The sequence below is a fragment of the Trichomycterus rosablanca genome, chromosome 7 (genome assembly GCF_030014385.1).
Source record: "Trichomycterus rosablanca isolate fTriRos1 chromosome 7, fTriRos1.hap1, whole genome shotgun sequence".
NCBI lineage: Eukaryota > Metazoa > Chordata > Actinopteri > Siluriformes > Trichomycteridae > Trichomycterus > Trichomycterus rosablanca.
In genome coordinates this window covers 10,008,092-10,015,068 of record NC_085994.1, presented here as the reverse complement: position 1 = coordinate 10,015,068, position 6,977 = coordinate 10,008,092, and the positions used below count along the sequence as shown (strand labels likewise).

General features: G+C 38.0%; 3 non-coding genes across 3 annotated transcripts; all 3 read left to right on the top strand.

Annotated features, from left to right (window-relative positions):
* The first annotated feature begins 2,758 nt into the window (after window positions 1-2,758).
* On the top strand, window positions 2,759-2,831 carry trnav-cac (transfer RNA valine (anticodon CAC)). The gene has a single exon. It is a non-coding gene; the product is annotated as a tRNA-Val (tRNA).
* A 3,670-nt stretch (window positions 2,832-6,501) lies between these two features.
* trnaf-gaa (transfer RNA phenylalanine (anticodon GAA)) lies at window positions 6,502-6,574 on the top strand. The gene has a single exon. It is a non-coding gene; the product is annotated as a tRNA-Phe (tRNA).
* Window positions 6,575-6,881: 307 nt separating this feature from the next.
* trnav-cac (transfer RNA valine (anticodon CAC)) lies at window positions 6,882-6,954 on the top strand. Its single transcript has one exon. It is a non-coding gene; the product is annotated as a tRNA-Val (tRNA).
* Window positions 6,955-6,977: the final 23 nt, after the last annotated feature.

The following is a 6,977-nucleotide window of genomic DNA, read 5'->3' as shown; positions in this document are numbered from 1 at the left end:
CGGATGTGAGTCTCTCTCTGTCAGAATGCGATTACGAGCTCTGCCGGCTGATTAGAGGTGCCTGCACAAGAGATGAGGAAGAGTGCCCTTAGTGTCTCTCCGCATGCAACGCTAGGTGGCGCCACACTCATCAATGTGTGGGTGGCAAAAATGCATCTGGCTGCTGCTCATGTTTCGGAGGGGATATGGGTTAGCTTCGATCTCCTCGGTCAGGGCAGGGTTCGGCATAGACAGAGAGGAAGCACAATGCAAATTGAACAATTGGATGCGCTAAAAAGGGGAAGAAAAAGGGGAAATAAAAAAAAAATGAATATAACGAAAAGTGTAAAACATGATGTTAAAAATCCTAATAAAACAAAAACAAACAAACTTATCTAAGTACTTATCTATCTCTGGCAGTGTTGTGTAAACTAAGATTTTGGCAATTTTACCCTCCAGTTTATAATCCTAATGTGAATATTATTATGACCTTTAAATTAAACGTCTTGTGCATGCACTGTCTAGGTATTTTTTATTAGAGCCGCCATGTTTATCCAAACAATCGGGACCGTTAATGTAAGTGTAACGTTAATGTTTTGAGTTGGGGGGAATGGGAGCGTTTTAGATTTGTTTTATGCGATAGCAACACTCAGAGTTCAAACAGTTAAAGTAGTTCTTTAAACCTGCTTTAAACGGCCAACTTTAATAAAGCAATAAGCCACGAGAGAGCGGAGTGTCTAAAACGTCTTTCCCAGTGATAAAATCGCAGTAACGCACGCAGGGGCGTAACACCAAATTCTGGGCCCTATGCACAAGCAGTGCCCATGGGCCCCCCTCACCCCAAAATTTTGAATTAGTATACTATTGCAATGGTGTGGTAGGCTATGCAAACAAAAATATATTTAGAGTTTACCTCAGATTACAGAGAAGGCATCATGTTATTTCTAATGTTGGGTTGGTATCGCGGTGGTATTAAAGCGTTTTATAACCACAGAAGTTCATTTAATGTAGGCTATTTGCTTTCACATTTGGGCTCACAAAGAAGTTCGTTTGCAGTGGCTTTCCCACATTTCTTTTTTTTCTCTTTCCTGCCTCTCTTTTCTTTTCTGAAAACCGGATTTTTATTTATTGGGCATCATCTTCCATAGCACGGACACAACGCGCACTGCCGCTTTAGCAGAATGAACGCTAAGTTAAATGCGCCTAGCCCGGTGAAGGCGGACTAAACCATTTCGTGCGAGGGGTGAACGGGCCTGTCCTCCGACACTATATGTAGGCTAGGACACACAATTCAATCCATCAACCGATTGATTTACCCAAAACATAAAATTTACATTAGTTAGCAACATTTATTGTGATCTTTAAATGATGTTAATATTTAAAGGAAAATAAAATTCCAAACTCCTCAAGGGCCCTCCCCCGACTTGGGGCCCTGGTAACTCAGTCCCACTTTTCACCCCACTACGACGCCCCTGAACGCACGGTGTCGAGTGGCTTACTGCTTTTATAAAACGGCGGTCAACATAAAATATAATAGAATACAACAATGTTCAATTTATAAATGTTTTTATTTACAAAAAACAAACAGCATTCTTCCGCGAAATCAGATAGTCCATTAATAGTCCATTTTGGATTACTTAATATCCGTTTGCTATTCGGCTCTGGTTTATGATATCCTGAAAGATCATGGACTTCCTTTGCCTGACTGAGACATCGCAACAACCTGCTGATTTCTCCCAGCTGAATCAGTGCACTTCACCTGAGATTTACATTTACATTTTCAGCATTTTATCCAAAGCGACTTACAATTGAGGTTAAGGGCCTTGCTTAGGGACCAATTCCTTAGTGGCAACTTGGTGGTGGCGGGACTTGAACCGGCAACCTTCTGCTTACTAGTCCAGTACCTTAACCACTGAGCTATCACTGGCTCCAAGTAATTGGCTCCAAGTAATTGGCTCCAAGTAATTGGCTCCAAGTAATTGGCTCCAGAGATTGTTTACATCTGCGAAGCTCGTGTCACAGGATGAGGAGGCGGTTCCGCGATTCTCTTTAGAGAGAAATGTAGGATTCCACAGCATCTGTTCCTGCTTACTCTTCGTTTAAATCAACTATTGATTTCCTCTCCACCTTTAAATCACAACTAAAGACTTATCTTTTCAAGCAGGCATTTGTATAATGTTGAACGAATTATTTATTTATTTATTCATTTATCTATTTTATTTATTATTTATTTATTATTTTTATTATTATTATTGTTAAATTTATTTTATCTTGTGTTTTATTATGTAGATGTGTGTGTATATTTTGTCATGCAATGTTTTTGTAAAGCACTTTGTGATTCTTATCTGTGAAAAGTGCTATATAAATAAATTTTACTTACTTACTTAACAGTGTTGCTAGGCAACATGAGGGCGAACATAACATTCGCAATAAACATTCCTCCACAAACACTATTACACTATTTGTTGGACGAAACACCCGCTTAATGATCAGGATTACTGTTTATATTAATCTGGACATTTCCATGTGTAGTACATGACTTAAAATAGTGTTCAACCAAGTTCGTACTTTATATTTTCAGTGGCGTATTAATATGGAATGATGTGAGGTGGTCATAGGTGTGCGTATATCGGCTCAGCCAATCAGATTTTAGGACCGGAACTATCCGTTTTATACTTTTATTTTTTTAAATACCTCGCAAGGCGTTAAAAAATAGTAACGGGCCATAATTTGAATGTGGTGTAGAAAAACAGTGTTACCGCCTAGGTGTAACCACATGGTTTCCGTAGTGTAGTGGTTATCACGTTCGCCTCACACGCGAAAGGTCCCCGGTTCGAAACCGGGCGGAAACACATAAACTTTTTATCCTCCACTTTTAGTGAAGAACATCTTAACAACGTCGCTCAAATAACAGTTTTCACAAAATTTTAAACGCACCTGAAATCTATCTACGTTGTCAAAACTCCCCAAATCTCTTCCAAATGAAAACAGCACTTAAAACTAGGGATCACGTTTTTTTGTTCCCGATCCCGATCATTAATTTTGATCCCGATCCGATACCGATTCTCAAACCGATACTTGTATTTTCTAGATATTGTCTAGATAAGAACTAGATAACACTGTTTACACAGTGCACACTTCAAGTACATTACAGTTATTCAAATTAATCCAATGTATATGTTCAACAACTGAATAGCTCTGCAGTGCTGTAGGAAAAAAATTGCCTGCATCCAAGCTATTGCTTTTATTTTTACAAAATAAAACTAATCAAACTTAGTGCAGCATGGTAGTAGTAAAACTAGAACACTCAAAATGAGTGAGATAATTACAGTTTCACTTTGAACTTTACATTCAAAGAACATAAATCTGTTTAATGCAGTGAAACACTAAATATGAACAGAAATCTCCACTCACAAGTGGTGTAGCAGCTTAACTTGAATATAAAAAAAACAAATAAGTTACTTAACAGCATTACAGTAAAACTTGAATACCAAAATAAAATGGAAAGCATGTTATGAAGGAAAGCCAGTTCTTAAAGTGCTTGTATTGTGACAATGGTTTGATGGACGTTTCTAGGCGAAGTGCGTGTGTTTTGACCCTTTGGGGCTTCCATAGTGCATGGAATATCGTGCTTGGCTAACGCGATGACTCCAGCTGCTATTCGGTACCATAACAGAAGAAGTTAATAAAGTGTTATGCTCCCTACAATTTGTGAATATACCGTGTATTTCTTTCTTTATTAAGCGAGTGCATCACTACGACGCTCGGTTACATAACTAAGCCAATCAGAGAGCTTGATACTGAGATATCGTGTAACATGTAAACTCGTAAAAGCTGTATGTTATGGTCCTGACGTTTTCATACTGGGATTAAAAGTTATTGTTTTGTAAACCGGTGTGATCCTCGACTCACACACCATATAAACAGTAAAATTCTACAGTAATGAACGCAGCTCTGCTACTACTGTAATGCTACCGAAACGCTCGCATTGCAGACATTACACTTGTACATTACTGCTGGACTTGTTTTACTTTCCAATTTAATGCTGACAAAACAAAAGATCGGCTTATGATCGACATTAGTAAAGCCGATACCGATCAGTTAAAAAAATGCTTTGATCGGCCCCGATTCTGATCTTTGAGATCGGATCGGGACATCCCTATCTAAAACCCATGTACTCTCTTCTCAAACTGATTCCTTCTACTAAAAAAATACACACAGCTTATCATATGCTTACCTCACAGACCATCAAAAACTCTGATGTGGGTCATTCCTTAAGACATACCTGTCAAATCTCCCGTTTTGGCCGGGAAACTACCGTATTTTACCCTTCTTTCCTGTAAATTTCCCGTATTATATTATAATTTTAAAAAACATTCCTGTGCCTCTCCAAACTGAAATGTCACTAACCTCGCGAGAACTGCCACCCAGGCTGCTGCAAGTGGCAGTTCTCGCGAGGTTAGTGCGGACAGCGGGAACAAACCTGGAACAGGGAGAGATGGATGGATGCAAGGAGAGAGAGGGCATTCCTGCCAAAAAAGTAAAGACTGCATGTAAATATCTAGAGAAATGGGACATCGAATTTACCTTTCTAAAGATGAGAAGAAAATAAAATGTGTTTCACTTTAAGACAAGCAATGCTGAAAATATGTAAAATAAATAAATGTGCTTCAATTCTCTTTTGTGTTTTCATTTAGGCTGTATTATAAGAATTACATATGTAGGAATGTCCACAGCATTTCAGTGTCAACAAAGGTAGGCCTATCAGATTCTGATCATCTAATTGTAGTTTGTAAGTGGTTCACAGGTGGTTATTTTAGATTTCTTGTAAACCTGTCTTAAAATGTAAGGGATACTGAACCTCGGTTGGGCTGGTGGGACGGCTCGAAGCGCGCGGCGGAAAATTTCCCTTATTTTTAAATCCAAAACTTGACAGGTATGTCTTAAAACTTTTTGAAAATTAAACACTTTTCATTTGTTTTTCATGTTTTATTATAAAAAGGACATGTTATACTTTTCCAAACTAATATTGGTCAAGCTAAATTACACACACACCTCATATACACTGTGACGTCCACCCTGTTACGTATTAGGTTGTACCAGGGTGGACCATAACAGGGTCAACCCATAACAGGGTTGACATTCTGACATAAAATTAGCCATTAGCTAGCGAGTGAGCAAAACCATGCTAGCATAAAAGTGAATTCAGACAAAGAAAAATAATCTTTTTAGTATGATTATTTTAAAATGATCAAATCATGTTGCTTTTTCTCATATATCCCATAACTGGACAAGTTATGGTTGACCATGTGTAACCGGTGGATGTAGACACTGCGTTGGACTCTGCGTTGTGTTTTTGATGAGGATTTTATTCTGATAACAGAAACAATAAAGCCCTTTTGAATTTTGTATTGTATGAGGAGGATGTGAGGAGAGTAGAGAAGAAGCAGGGGATCGTTAACCAGTACTAAGGGCTATATTGTTTCTGTTATCCGAATAAAATCCTCATCGAAAACACAACGCAGAGTCCATTTGTCTATTGTGGCAGCAGTGTCTACATCCACCGGTTACACATATAAGACTTTTAGGATAAAATGTGGAAAAAACAACATTAAAATGAGGAGTTAGCCACTCATCTTCCACAGTTGTTTTCCCTCCAAAAAGATCATGTGAGCTCCAGGAAATGATGTCAGTATGTAAATCAGCTCTTCATTTTAAGAGACAGTAGTAAGAAATAACAGGGTGGACAGCAACTTGAGGGACGTGTGAAAAACCCTTATAATCAGCAATAAAATAAAACCTTTTAAACAGTATTGAAAGACTGAGATATTTTCATGATTAAACCTCATATATCCATCACTAAATCAGAATGTACAGCACTGGGGACATGGGAAAAGCTCTGGTATCTAAGAGATAAAAACAGTATGTATACAGTCATTTTATTTGGGAGGGGGGGTTTAAAAACATTGTGTTTATTATTTGAAAGTGTTTATTATTTCAGTAAGATGTTTAGAAATTGTATTGTTTAAAATGTACTTAATAAATACAATGATCAGTACTGGGGACACAAAAGGCATCGAATTGTAGGAATGACCCATGTGGTAAATTCAAAACACTACTAGCAAAAGCATTCGTTTATGTTTTGCCTTCAACCGGGCGGAAACACTAAGACTTTTTCCTCCGCTTTTAGTGAAGAACATCTTAACAACGCTGCGCAAATAACAGTTTTCACAAACCACTAACGTTCCCTAGTTTACATAATCTGTACAGATACACAAAATAAAGTCTTAGTTGTTACTGCAATACGTGTTCAGCTTAACGAAAAAAAAAATGCAAAATACATGTTTGTCTTTGATATTCTGACAAACGACTGAGGTGTTCTACCATGTGAACTTGCACAGGTGCAACATGAGAGAAGATAATTAAAAATCAGCGCGTCAATCAGTTAATTACTTTATTTTATAGCTGTGTCCTGAAATAAATGTAGATATACAATTATATAATTCAATCATGTGTGTATCAGCCGAAATAGCTCAGTTGGGAGAGCGTTAGACTGAAGATCTAAAGGTCCCTGGTTCGATCCCGGGTTTCGGCATTTTAACTGCTTGCCTTCCTTAACGGCTTCTAAAGTCACTTTTTTGAAATTGATTATTTATTTATTTGTTTTAAAATTCTTTTTATTTCTTGTCTAGGAATGAACCTATTGACTTCAAACGAGACATGGCATAATTCTAAGCAAAAGACACTTAATTTGCTTAATGAAATCACATAACGTTATCGTGGCCACGAGTTGTCGTTAGTTATTGTCTGTACAGTTCGCCTTAATGAAACGTGACCGCGCATTGGGAGCGCGTTCACATGCGGTAATACTCATGTTACAAACAGCACTCTATAACCAACATGTTTCCGTAGTGTAGTGGTTATCACGTTCGCCTCACACGCGAAAGGTCCCCGGTTCGAAACCGGGCGGAAACAATATAACATTTTCTGCGTCTGCC